This window comes from Lepus europaeus, chromosome 15 (genome assembly GCF_033115175.1).
Source record: "Lepus europaeus isolate LE1 chromosome 15, mLepTim1.pri, whole genome shotgun sequence".
Lineage (NCBI taxonomy): Eukaryota > Metazoa > Chordata > Mammalia > Lagomorpha > Leporidae > Lepus > Lepus europaeus.
In genome coordinates, this window is record NC_084841.1 from 67,718,810 (window position 1) to 67,732,805 (window position 13,996).

The window sequence follows — 13,996 nt, forward strand, 5'->3', positions numbered from 1 at the left end:
AAGGTTCATATTCAGGCATATCCACTTACTAGATTGAACTTTGATCTGATAGCTTTGAGGCCTTACAGCCATAATATCTTTTTACCTATAAATGAAAGTAAAATATTACCTACCATCCACATTTGCCGTAAGAATTAAATGATTTAGAAGAAGAAAGACCTTAGCATCCAACCCATTGAAAAGCTCATTAAGTAAGCTGTCATTATTATCAGGAAAAATAAAGAAATGTGACCACTGCCTAAATAGACCTGGTGAATTAATTTCATTTAATACAGCCTGTTAGCAAAGACAGCTAATTTATAAAACAAACACATTACTCTAAATATAGATTACTCCTAGTAAATATTAGATATCAAAGTACAATGGAATAATGTCCACAGTGTTTTGAAGATTAGAAGTGGTTTGGTAATAGCTCCATTCTAAACAATATGTCATTTATGGATGGATGTAATACAAATACACCCTCAGATATCTTTAACAAAAAAATCATGTGTGCTGTTCTTCAGTGGGGATAAAACATACTGAAATATCAGATTCAATCTGCCATGAAATGACTAAAACCAGCCCACTTCAAAAAGCCCACTTAGTTTATTCAGATACAATATTCAGATACACAGAACTATACTATGAATAAATATTCTTATCTAAATTTGGAAAAATGAGAAAAACAAAAATATGTGTAGCAACAGTAAAGAAAATAAAGAAAGCAGGAAATCAGTTTATAAAAATAATCATTTGTATTAACCATTGAAGTAAACATTAATGGGGTTTCTGAGATTGGAAATCCCACCCAAATACTTGTGTTTGTTGTATTTCAAGAACAAGTTATTCTATATAGCAAAAATGAACTAGAAAATACAAGCGTGAAATGAGCTGAATCTTTTTAAAGAAACTTATTTAAAAGGCAGAAACAAAGATGGCCTAAAAGATACAGAGAGAGCTTCCATCTACTGATTCACTCACCAAATGCCTACAATGCTGAACAGCATCAGAACAAAACCAGAAGCTGGAAATTCAATTCGGATCTCCCAAATGGGTGATAGGAAATCCAGGCCTTGAGCCATCTCCTGTTGCTTTCCAAGGTCCTCAAGAGCAGGAAACTGGAACAGGGAGTGAACCTGGAATTTGAGCTCTGTCACTCAAATATGGGATACAATTGCCCCAAGTGGCATCTTACTACTATGTAAACTTTGGTCTCTAAGAAAATATTTTAATGCCAGTACAGACCACACAGTAGAATACTAGGACAGAACATTAAACAAATAATACTGTGTTTATGGAAGATGTGCTCACTTTATAATGAAAATGTCTTATTCAATTCCAATTTATACTGAACATAAATCAGTAAATACAATGATGAATTGGACAGAATGATTGTGGCTGAAATCTTCTATACTTCTTTCTAGTTCTGGAACTAACAAATTCAATAATAAATTAACATAGTATATTGTAGGATGGTTGAATCTAGTTAATTAACAAATGCTTTGCCTCATATATTTATCAGTATTGTGGTAACAACATAACTTCCATTCTGTGTTTTTCAAGAACACAATGTCATCATTAGCTATTACATCATTCAGTACAATTAATCACTTGTATTTATTCCTGTGATCTCAATGCACTTATACATGTTTTTAAAAAAGCTTTATTTGTTTATTTGAAAGTCAGAATTAAAGAGATGGAGAGGTAGAGACAGAGAGGGAGAGAGATCTTCCATCTGTTGGTTCACTCCCCAGATGGCCACAATGTCCAGGGCTGGGCCAGGCAGAAGTCGGGAGCGAGGCACTTCCTCCAGGTCTCCCACTTGGGTGGCAGGGGCCCAAGCATTTGGGCCATCTTCTGCTGCTTTTCCAGGTGCATCAGCAGCGAGCTGGATCAAAAGTGGAGCAACTGGGACACAAAAGGATGCCCATATGGGATGCCAGTGCTATATATACCATTTTAAAGAATAATAGCCTGTAGGGTTATAAGAATCAGTTTATATCATTTTACAGCATGATGCATATACAAATTTATGCTTATTTAGTGGCATATTTTTGCTCAATAAATGAAATAATTATTGTTATGTAGTATGAACGGAGGCATATAATGAGAGAGATAAATGAAAAAGGAAAGGGGAGAAATTTGCAAAAATGTGCATGAAAACACTGAGGTTGCTTATGTTTGATATGAAGATTTGGGGAGATTTCTTTCCTTTCCATATAAAAGGGAGAAAATAGACATTTGTAAATATTGCCCTAGAGAAAACTTCAGTTCCATTATCAAAATGTAGAAAAGCTAGCAGATTTATATTTAAACCCATACTTTAATATTCATATATGGGATGGCTATGTATATATTTATATGTATACAGATGAATACTTTATTCATTTTTTCTGTATAATTAGAAATTGTAGAGATAGAATGATTCAAATTAGAAATATTAGCATTAGAAAATGGGCCAGCACCGTGGCTCATTAGGCTAATCCTCTACCTGTGGTGCCAGCACACTGGGTTCTAGTCCCGGTCAGGGCACCAGATTCTCTCCTGGTTGCTTCTCTTCTAGTACAGCTCTCTGCTATGGCCCAGGAGTGCAGTGGAGGATGGCCCAAGTCCTTGAGCCCTGCACCCACATAGGAGACCAGGGGAAGCACCTGGCTCCTGGCTTTGGATCAGCGTGGTGTGTCGGCCGCAGCGCGCTGGCCGCGGCGGCCATTGGAGGGTGAACCAACGGCAAAGCAAGACCTTTCTCTCTGTCTCTCTCTCTCTCACTGTCCACTCTGCCTGTCAAAAATTAAAAAAAATAATAAAAAAATAAAAATAAGAAATATTAGAGTTAGAAAACTTAGAAATTAGAAACTCTATAATCATAACCTAATTAGAAAAAATAAAGATATTCAGCTTAAGTGATATCTTTTGAAAGAATAAATGTACCCTCTCAAAACACTGTTTATATTATTAGTCATCATATTTATTTATTGCTAATTTTAATTTTCAAATTTTTATTCACTATTTTTCAAAAATTTAACAGAAAAACAAAAATAATTTTGATGACTTCAAAATACATTATTTATGTGAATTTTGTGTTAGATGATCATTAAGCAAATATCTCTATCATGTGAATAAATTAGCATAAAATGTATACTAAAATATGTATTTCTGCACAAAATTTTGCCCAAGGAATTAAGTTTACTTTCATAGTTTTCCTTGATTCTGAATAGAATGTAACATTTATTTTATAAAGAAAAGAAAATTATGTCATTGCATTAATAGGATATTGAGGCATTTTGTTTTTTCCTATTTTTCCATACCTTAATATTTTAAACAATTTTAAACATTCAAATTTGTAAATGATTCAATGAAATACAAAAGTAATAATTAAAACAAAGTTAAGTCTGAGAGGAGCAGGATGAGTTAAAAATCTTTATCAATTACTGCCATATATTTAGTGTCACAATCTCAATCAAGTTTCATGTGCTTTAACATACATATGAACAGAATTTGTTTAGAAAACTGGTTCTTTTCCAAAGTGTAGTTGCAACAGTTTTTCTGTCACTGCTAAGCATGCATGAACATTTCAAAATAAATGGGGTAGCACTGAAAACAGTAATCTGTGGAAATCATACTTCATGAACCAAACATATAGTGATTCACAAGTGTGAGGGGATTATAACTTCTATCCTCTGAACAGAGAAATCAGCCTACAGTGAATTCAAGCATTTTACCCAGGAATGCACCACAAGTCATGCCTGGCGCTAAGCAACACCATATTTCATAAAATATTATCTACTTTAATTCTTATTTGGGAAAGCTATAGAAGAAGTTAAAATGGCTTTAATAGATCCAGTAGGAAATCACATGCTGCATATTGTTCATATCTAAATTTTGCAAAATAAATCTCAAACAAATAAGATAGAAACATCCTTTTTAAAGTTTTGAGAGAAGAGAGAGAGAGAGAGTAAGAGAGCACTTCCATTCACTGATGCATGCCCCAAATGTCTGCAGTGGCCTGGACAGGGACTAGAGCCCTGGGTGGGGATCAGAAACTCCGTTTAGGTCTTCATTGTCAGAGGCAGGAACCCAATGCACTGAGTCAACACCACTACTTCCCAGAGTCTGCATTGAGTCAGGAGTCTGAACCAGGCAGGCATCAAACCCAGATACTCCAGTGAAGAATCTTCACCCATGTCTTAACCAGTAGGCTAACCACCTACCCCAGAGGGAAATATTAAACAATAGATGATTGCTTAGTAAAGTAGATATATGAATACTTTACAATTCTCTCTTCAAATGTCTAAATAGATCTATTGTCAAGTAAGCAACTCTGTCCTCCCTCCCCTTAAAAAGAAGTGAGATAAAAATGAACTAGGGCCAGCACTGTGGCATAGATGGTCTAAGTCCTTGGGCCCCTGCATCCACATAGGAGACCTGGAAGTAGCTCAAGGCTCCTGGCTTCAGATTGGCTCAGCTCTGGCCATTGTGGTCATTTGGGGGTGAACCATCAGATGGAAGACCTCTCTCTCTCTCTCTCTCTCTCTCTCTCTCTCTGCATCTCCTCTCTGTATGTAACTCTGACTTTCAAATAAATAAAAAAAAATCTTTAACAAAAAAAGAATATGGAAGTGAAATAGCTAGAACTTTCATATTTTGTAAGATATGTGTTAAACTGCACAATCACTATGGAAATCATGCTGTCAAAGTTTCTTAAAATTAACTTTACATCCATTCTATGATCTAGAAAATGTCTTCATTGGTTTTTATCTGAGAGAAGTGAAAACATACACAATAAAATATTTGAACAAGAATGTCAAAGCAGCTCACTTCACACTAAAAATCAGAAAACAAGAAATATTCATCAATAGTGAAATTGGTAGTTATGTTATAAACACATAACACTGCTCAGTGATTTAAAAATTAAAATAAATTATACATATATATACAACATGGATGAACTTCTAAATATATTTTTAAAAAGAACCAGACACAAATTGAATGCTATTAGGAGTCCAATCAAATGAAATACTGGCATGTTCAAAATTAATAGGAGCTAAAATCAATACTATATAGAATATTATACAGCAGTAAAAAATGAAATCTGGTCATTTGCAACAAAATGGAAGAATCTGGAAAATATCATCTTGTGTGAAATAAGCCAGTCCTAAAGGGACAAATATCATATATCATCCCTGATCTGTGTCAACTAACTGAGCACCTAAAAGGAAACCTGTAGAAGTGAAATGGACACTATGAGAAACAACGACTTGATCAGCGCCTATCCTGATTGTCCAGGAACAATTTACTATTTTATTCCTTTTAGTATTTTTTTTTTGTTCTACTTAATACCATTGGTTGAACTCTTTAATTAAAACACAATTATCCTTAGGCATTTACATTTAACTTTAAACTGATCCCTCTTAAATATTGAAGTGGGAAGAAGAGAGGGAGGAGATGTACAGTTCGGCACATACTCACTCAGACTTACTCCTAAGTGATCATAATGATAGGATTAAGAGTCAAAGGGATCACATAAATAAGACTAGTGTCTGCTAATACTAACTGATAGAATTAAAAAGGAGAGAATGATCCAACATGGGAAGCGGGATACACAGCAGACTCATAGAATGGCAGATGTCCTAAATAGCACTCTGGCCTCAGAATCAACCTTTAAGGCATTTGGATCCAGCTGAAAAGCCCATGAGAGTATTTCAGGCATGGAAAGACAAAGACACTCTGGCAAAAAAAAAAAAAAAAAAAAAAAAAAAAAAAAAAAAAAAACTAAATGAAAGATCTCTGTGAGCTCTGTGAGTGAGATCCCAGTGGAAAGAATGAGCCACCAAGAAGGAGGTACCTTTCTCTGAAGAGAGGAGAGAACTTCCACTTTGACTATGGCCTTGTCTAAATAAGATCAGAGTCTATGAACTCAAGAGGCTTCCATAGCCTTGGCAACTCATGACAAGAGCCTAGGGTGATTACTAACACCATAAACAAGAGTGCCAATTTGTTAAGTCAACAACAGGAGTCACTGTGCACTTATTTCCCATGTAGGATCTCTGTCCTTAATGTGTTGTCCAAAGTGAAGTAATGCTATAACTAGTACTGAAACAGTATTTTACACTTTGTGCTTCTGTGTGGGTGCAAACTGTTGAAATCTTTACTTAATATATAATAAATTGATCTTCTGTATATAAAGATAACTGAAAAGGAATCTTGATGTGAATGGAATGGAAGAGGGAGCAGAAGATGGGAGGGTTGCTGAAGGGAGGGAAGTTACGGGGGGGGAGGAAAGCCACCGTAATCCATAAATTGTACTTTGGAAATTTATATTTATTAAATAAAAGTTAAAAAAGAATAGGAGAGAACAATCCAACATGGGAAGTGGGATACACAGCAGACTCATAGAATAGCAGATGCCCTAAACATCACTCTGGCCTCAGAATCAGCCCTGAAGTCATTTGGATCTGGCTAAAAAGCCCATGAGAGTTTCGCAGGCATGGAAAACCAAGACACTATGGCACAAAAATGACCTCAATGAAAGATCTCTGTGAGTGACATCCCAGTGGAAAGAATGGGCCATCAAAGAAGGAGGTACCTATCCCTGAAGGGAGGAGAGAACTTCCACTTTGACTATGGCCTTGTCTAAATAAGATCAGAGTCTATGAACTCAAGATGCTTCCATAGCCGTGGCAGCTCATGACAAGAGCCTCATGTGATTACTGATGTCATAATTAAGCATTTCAATTGTTAAATCAACAATGGGAGTCACTGTGCACCTAATCCTCATGTAGGATCTCTGTCCTTAATGTGCTATTCAATGTGAATTAATGCTATTACTCGTACTCAAACAGTACTTTACATTTTGTGTTTCGTGTGGGTGCAAACTGTTGAAATAATTACTTAGTATATACTAAGTCGATTTTCTGTATATAAGGATAATTGAAAATGAATCTTGATGTGAATGGGATGGGATGGTTGCAGATAGGAGGGAGGTTAAGGGGGGAAAAGCCGCTATAATCCAAAAGCTGTACTTTCAAAATTTATATTTATTAAATAAAAGTTAAAAAAATACTAATATTTTTTCTCTGTAGTAAGACACGCTTCAGGTATTGACAGGGAAGAAGCATGGGAGATATTTCTGGAGTGTTGGAAGTATCCAGTATCTTGATAAAATATATATCATAGGAGTATAAGCAGTTGCCAAAGTTTATGTATTAAAATTGGTATATTTCTCTGTATGTACATTATATAACATTATATAAAAGGGATAAATGAAAAAATAAATTAGGAAAGAAAAAGTAAAATTGTATGACACTAAGTATATAATTTAGATAGTAGAATTCTTTTTTTTTTCAGCGTCTATACTTTTTTTTTCATTTATTAAACTTTTATTTAATGAATATAAATTTCCAAAGTACAGCTTATGGGTTACAATGGCTTCGCCCCTCCCATAACTTCCCTCCCACCCGCAACCCTCCCCTTTCCCGCTCCCTCTCCCCTTCCAATCACATCAAGATTCATTTTCAATTCTCTTTATATACAGAAGATCAGTTTAGTATATATTAGGTAAAGATTTCAACAGTTTGCCCCCATATAGCAACACAAAGTGAAAAAAAAAATACTGTTGGAGTACTAGTTATAGCATTAAATAAGAGTGTACAGCACATTAAAGACAGAGATCCTACATAATTTTTTTTTAAATTAATTAATTTTCTATGCAATTTCCAATTTAACACCAGGTTTTTTTTTTTCATTTCCAATTATCTTTATATACAGAAGATCGATTCAGTATATAATTAGTAAAAATCTCATCAGTTTGTACCCACACAGAAACACCAAGTGTAAAAAAACTGTTTCAGTACTAGTTATAGCATCACTGCACATTAGACAACACATTAAGGACAGATCCCACATGGGCAATTCACAATAGCTAAGACCTGGAACCAACCCAAATGACCATCAATAGTAGACTGGATAAAGAAATTATGGGACATGTACTCCATAGAATACTATACAGCAGTAAGAAACAATTAAACCCAGTCATTTGCAACAAGATGGAGGAATCTGGAAAACATCATGCTGAGTGAATTAAGCCAGTCCCAAAGAGACAGATTTCATTTGTTTTCCCTGATCGGCGACAACTAGCTGAGCACCAAAGGGGAAACCTGTTGAAGTGAAATGGACACTATAAGAAACAATGACCTGATCAGCTCTTGTCCTGACTCTAGATGTACAATGTAATACTTTATCCTTTTTAGTATTTGTTGTTGTTGTTGTTGTTGTTGTTGTTGTTCTAGTACTAGTGGTTGAACTCTGTAACTAACACACAATTATTCTTAGGTGTTTAAATTTTGACTGAAAAGTGATCCCTGTTAAATATAAAAGTGGAAAAAGAGAAGGAGGAGATGTACAATTTGGGACATGCTCAATCGGACTTGCCCCAAATGGTGGAGTTAGAAATGTGCCAGGCGATTCCAATACAATCCCATCAAGGTGGCATGTACCAATGCCATCTCACTAGTCCAAGTGATCAATTTCAGTTCACAATTGATGGCTCTGATAGGTCTAAGAGTCAAAGGGATCACACAAACAAGACAAGTGTCTGCTAATACTAACTGATAGAATCAAAAAGGGAGAGAAGGATCCAACATGGGAAGTGGGATACACAGCAGACTCATAGAATGGCAGATGTCCTAAACAACACTCTGGCCTCAGAATCAGCCCTTAAGGCATTCGGATCTGGCTGAAGAGGCCATGAGAGTATTGTAGGCATGGAAAGCCAAGATACCATGGAAAAGAAAAAAAAAAAAAAAGAAGACCTAAATGAAAGATCTCTGTGAGTGAGATCCCAGTGGAAAGAACAGGGCCATCAAAGAAGGAGGTACCTTTCTCTGAAGGGAGGAGAGAACCTCCACTTTGACTATGACCCTATCGGAATAAGATCAAAGTTAGCATACTCTAAAGGCTTCCATAGCCCTGGCAACTCATGACTAGAGCCTAGGGAGATTACGGACGCCATGAACAGGAGTGTCAAATTGTTAAGTCAGCAACAGGAGTCACTGTGTACTTACATCCCATGTGGGATCTGTCCTTAATGTGTTGTCTAATGTGAAGTGATGCTATAACTAGTACTGAAACAGAATTCTTATTTTGGAAAGAGAAATTTTAAAAATACTCAGACAAAATTGAAAACAAATCAAGACTATTGCATACTGATTTTTTGAAAATTCATTTATTTGAAAGGCAGAGTTACAGAGAACAAGAGAGAGGGAGAGACAGAGAGATTTTCCATATGTTAGATCACTCCCCAAAATGGCCTTGATGGTCAGGGCTGGGTGAGGCTGAAGCAAGGAATCAGGATCTTTCTCCAGGTCTTCCACAAAGGTGCAAGTGCCCCATCACTTGGGCCGTTTTCCACTGCTTTCCCAGGTGCATTAGTAAGGAGCTGGATCAGAAGTGGAGCAGCTGGGAATGAACTGTTACTGATATGAGATGTGGCATTGGAGGTAGTGACAACACACTATGCCTCAACACTAGTCCCATGATGGTGATTCTAAGAGCAGCAAGAGGGGAACAGGAAGTTCAGATAGCATGCTACTTGAATTGTCTAGATTTCTTTCTTTAATTTTAAATAATATAAATAAAACAAGTTTATTTGTTTTTAATAGGTATGATACTTCTGATCCAAAAACTGTTTGATGCAAATGAATTTTAAAACATATTACTATTTGGCATTTCTTTTTTTTTAATTTTTTTTAACTTTTATTTAATGAATATAAATTTCCAGTGTACAGCTTATGGATTACAATGGCTTCCCCCTCCCATAACTTCCCTCCCACCCACAACCCTCCCCTCTCCCGCTCCCTCTCCCCTTCCATTTGCATCAAGATTCTATTTCAATTCTCTTTATATACAGAAGATCAATTTAGTATAAAGATTTCAACTGTTTGCACCCACATAGAAACACAAAGTGAAACATACTGTTTGAGTACTAGTTATAGCATTAAATCACAATGTACAGCACATTAAGGACAGAGATCCCACATGAGGAGCAAGTGCACAGTGGCTCCTGTTGTTGACCCAACAAATTGACACTCTAGTTAATGGCACCAGTAACCATCCTAGGCTGTCGTCATGAGTTGCCAAGGCTATGGAAGCCTTCCAAGTTTGCCGACTCTGATCATATTTAGACAAGGTCATAAAAGACAGAGTGAGGATAGTAACCAATGATCCTGAGTGGCATTTACCAGGTTTGAACAATTATACAGCATTAAGTGGGGAAGAGGACCATCAGTACACACAGGTTGGGAGTAGAGCCATTGGTGGTAGAGTAGAGGTTATGATTACAAAGGAATGAGGCCCAAGTACACTAGACAGGGTCTAGAACAAAGGACAGAGTCATTATTAGAGGAGCTAAGAAAGGTGCTGTCTAAGCTACAATTAAGTTTTCTGATTGAGAGGCAAATAGAACCTGACAGAAGGGGCTTGATAATAATCTGGTGGGCTTTAGGCCTTGTAAGTTAAGAGGCCCAGACCTATCTATCTCTTCACATGGGGTATATCCTAAGGGAGGTGTGAACCACCTAGGGGAAGGCACTCTGTTGACTTTCATTACTTGGCTGGCCTGGGAGGAGAGCTGGCCAGGTAAAGGCAGGTGGCATCTCTAACAAGAAATTTACAGTTCTGCCTGCAAAGTTGCTGACCCTATTTGACCATCCCCTCAGCTGCAGTGGTCACTTTGGAAGTTGGGCTGAGTGAAGGGCTTTTCAGCTTAGAGCCAATAAGATTTGTGGCTCTGACCTGGGCATCCTTCGACTCCAGGGCAGGTCCATTTCCAGTGATCCAACTCTTGGCAGAGCTGCCAGGGCTCTTCACAAGCTGACTTCTGCGGAAGCCCAGGCTTACCACATTGAAAGCCACTGCAGTGGACTGGCCTGTTGGGTCTCCTTGAGGGCAGATCACTGTACAGATCAGCCATTAATAGGCCTGCCACCCATTGCTTCTGATGCCGAGGTTTCTTTTCCTCCTGGTTTGTGTTCAAGCAGACCAGAGGATGCAAGTCAAGGGAGTGCCCGTGTCCCATCTCTAATCTTCGGTGGCCTGAACTACAAGTCTATAGTCACAGGCATGTTCTGTAGTAGTTTTCCTAAGGTAGACAATGCCCATGAGGAAAATTATATTCTCACTTTAAAACTTTCTTTCCCTTTGGTCTGAAAGGGAGGTTTTTTCTACTTCCTGTTTACTTCACTGATGGCGAAGTGAATCTAGCTATGAGATTATTATTTAAGTTCTTATTTTGGCTATGCTATTACAGAAAAATGTTGCCCATCTCTTTTATAATCTCTAAGTATTAAATTGTGTGTCCTACAGATTCCTTCATAATAGAATTAGTTTCCTACCTTGAAGAGAATAGAGAAATGAAAGAACAAGTTGGGCTTAGAATAGAGAAATGAGGGAGCAAGTCCTAGATCGCTCGCTGACAATAGCAATATCACATGAATACTTAGCAAACAGTTTCAACCATTAGATAACAACTTAAGAAAACATTTACCAGAAGGTCCAATGCCTTCTATGAATTTTAAGAATCATGTACTTGAAAACACCTCTTAAATATCTACCATGGTATATTTTGTTTAACCAGTAAACTTAAGCACAACCATATAAAATGTTTTTAGTTTCTTTCTACCAAGAAGTTTAAAACATATGATACACAGATTCAGGTGACACAAATTAAAATGTATCTTTGATTGATTTTAGCAGCTTAAATTTATGGACAATCTTATCTATAAGCCATTTAAAATAAAACTCTTAATAAAATTTCCCCATGTGGACATACAATATGTACACACATATAATATAGCATAATAGACCAATATATCAATTTTAATAATAGCTTTTAAAATCTTTAACTCTTTTTGTAGATTGTCAATTAATTTGAATTGCTTTTTGTTTTTAGTAACCTCAGTTAACCATACTTTCTCTCAGTTGGTACTGTTAATACATTATTGGCTTCATCTGTTTACAGAGCCATCCCAAAGTACTGAATACAATAAAAGTGGCTGGAAAAAGTCCATAGGAACCTATAGGAGGACAGCTAAACACAGAACCAACAACGATTTAGTTTTATGAGCAGCACATCATATATAACTATGGATGACAAAAGACTTTAAGTCGCCATGTTTAAAATTATAAACTCATCAACCAACAAGAGGCACTTGCTTACTTCACAGTATTTTTGAAAGCACCCGTAGGATTTTACAAGTATTTAACCCTTTAAGCCTCTGGGGCTTTCTCATTAAGATAACTATCATGTCTAGTAACACAAGATCATTAGACTTTTTAATTCTCAAACATTTGTATTAATAGCATTTTCCATTATAGAAACTTAAAGTTGGGTACCACATCACATCTTGACAGTACTTCTACTGTAATCCAAATAACCTGATTAGTTGGTGTCTCTATAAGATGAGAGACCTAGGTCCTTCGATTTTTTCAGTTGGGCCCAAACTGGAAAAACCAAAGTCCAGGATTTACTGGAAATTTTAGAGACCAGATTGTTTGAAACTTTGGTGTTTTGAATGCCTGTCAAGAATGCCAAGAAGGCTCAAAATCCAAAATATCTGGTTGAAATAAGATTCCTTAAAATCATGACATAACATAGACCAAATTTGATCATTGTTACAAGGTGATTATTCAAATCTTTGAAAATAAGCACATATTTAAATAACCCATAGCTCTTAATAAAAATTCAGCTGTTTTTGAACAATTAGAATTTAACAGACATCAAGAGAACATAATAGATTACTTTAACACATTGATTTAACAGAGCATCAGAGTTTAATTCTATGTCAAAGAGAAGTTGAGCTTCCTGTGATCTTTTGCTGTGAGGTTTCCTTCCTTTACCTTCTTTCATAATAGTGACCATGTTTCTGTGTTTCTGTGTGTAACACATCTTTAAGCATCTTTTGCAGGGCAGGACGAGTGGCGACAAATTCTTTCAATTTCTGTTTGCTATGAAAAGTCTTAATTTCACCTTCATTCACAAATGAGAGCTTTGCAGGATATAATATTCTGGGCTGGCAGTTTTTCTCTCTTAGTACCTGGGCTATGTCTCGCCATTCCCTTCTAGCTTGTAGGGTTTCTGATGAGAAGTCTGCTGTGAGTCTAATTGGAGATCCTCTAAGAGTAATCTGACGTTTCTCTCTTGCACATTTTAGGATCTTTTCTTTATGTTTCACTGTGGTGAGTTTGATTACAACATTTTGTGGTGAGGATCTCTTTTGGTCATGTTTATTAGGGGTTCTATAAGCTTCCTGTACTAAGATGCCTCTGTCCTTCTCCAAACCTGGGAAATTTTCTGCTAGTATCTCACTAGAAAGGCCTTCTAATCCTTTCTCCCTCTCCATGCCTTCAGGAACTCCTAGAACTCGAATGTTGGGTTTTTTAATAGTATCCTGTAGATTCCTGACAATATTCTTTAGATTTCTAATTTCTTCTTTTCTTTGGTTTGCCTGTTTCCTTTCCTGTTCTCTGTCTTCTAAGTCTGATATTCTCTCTTCTGCTTCGCCCATTCTGCTCTTAAGGCTCTAATGTGTTTGTCATTTGATCTATTGAATTCTTCATTTCATTATGTTTTCTCATCACTATCACAGTTTCTTGTTCTACTAGTTGTTTCATTTCATTTTGATTCCTCCTTAATATTTCATTTTCATGAGAGAGATTTTCTATCTTGTCCATTAAGGATTTCTGTAGTTCAAGAATTTGTTTTTGAGATCAGAGCGGCAAGATGGCGGAATAGGAAGGTAGCACACTATTAATCCGGGTGAGAGACAGGTTAATAAAAGTGGAGATTCTGCAGGGTCAAGGAAGAGTAGGGGAAGAAACAGCAGAGGAAACTCTTCCGGAACTAGTGATTCACAGTGGACCTGCGTGGAGAGCATGGGAGCCCAAGTTCGGGATACCAGCAGCAGAATCAACACACCAGCGCTGGAATGCGAGGTGAGCCGAACCTCAATAGCCCGAG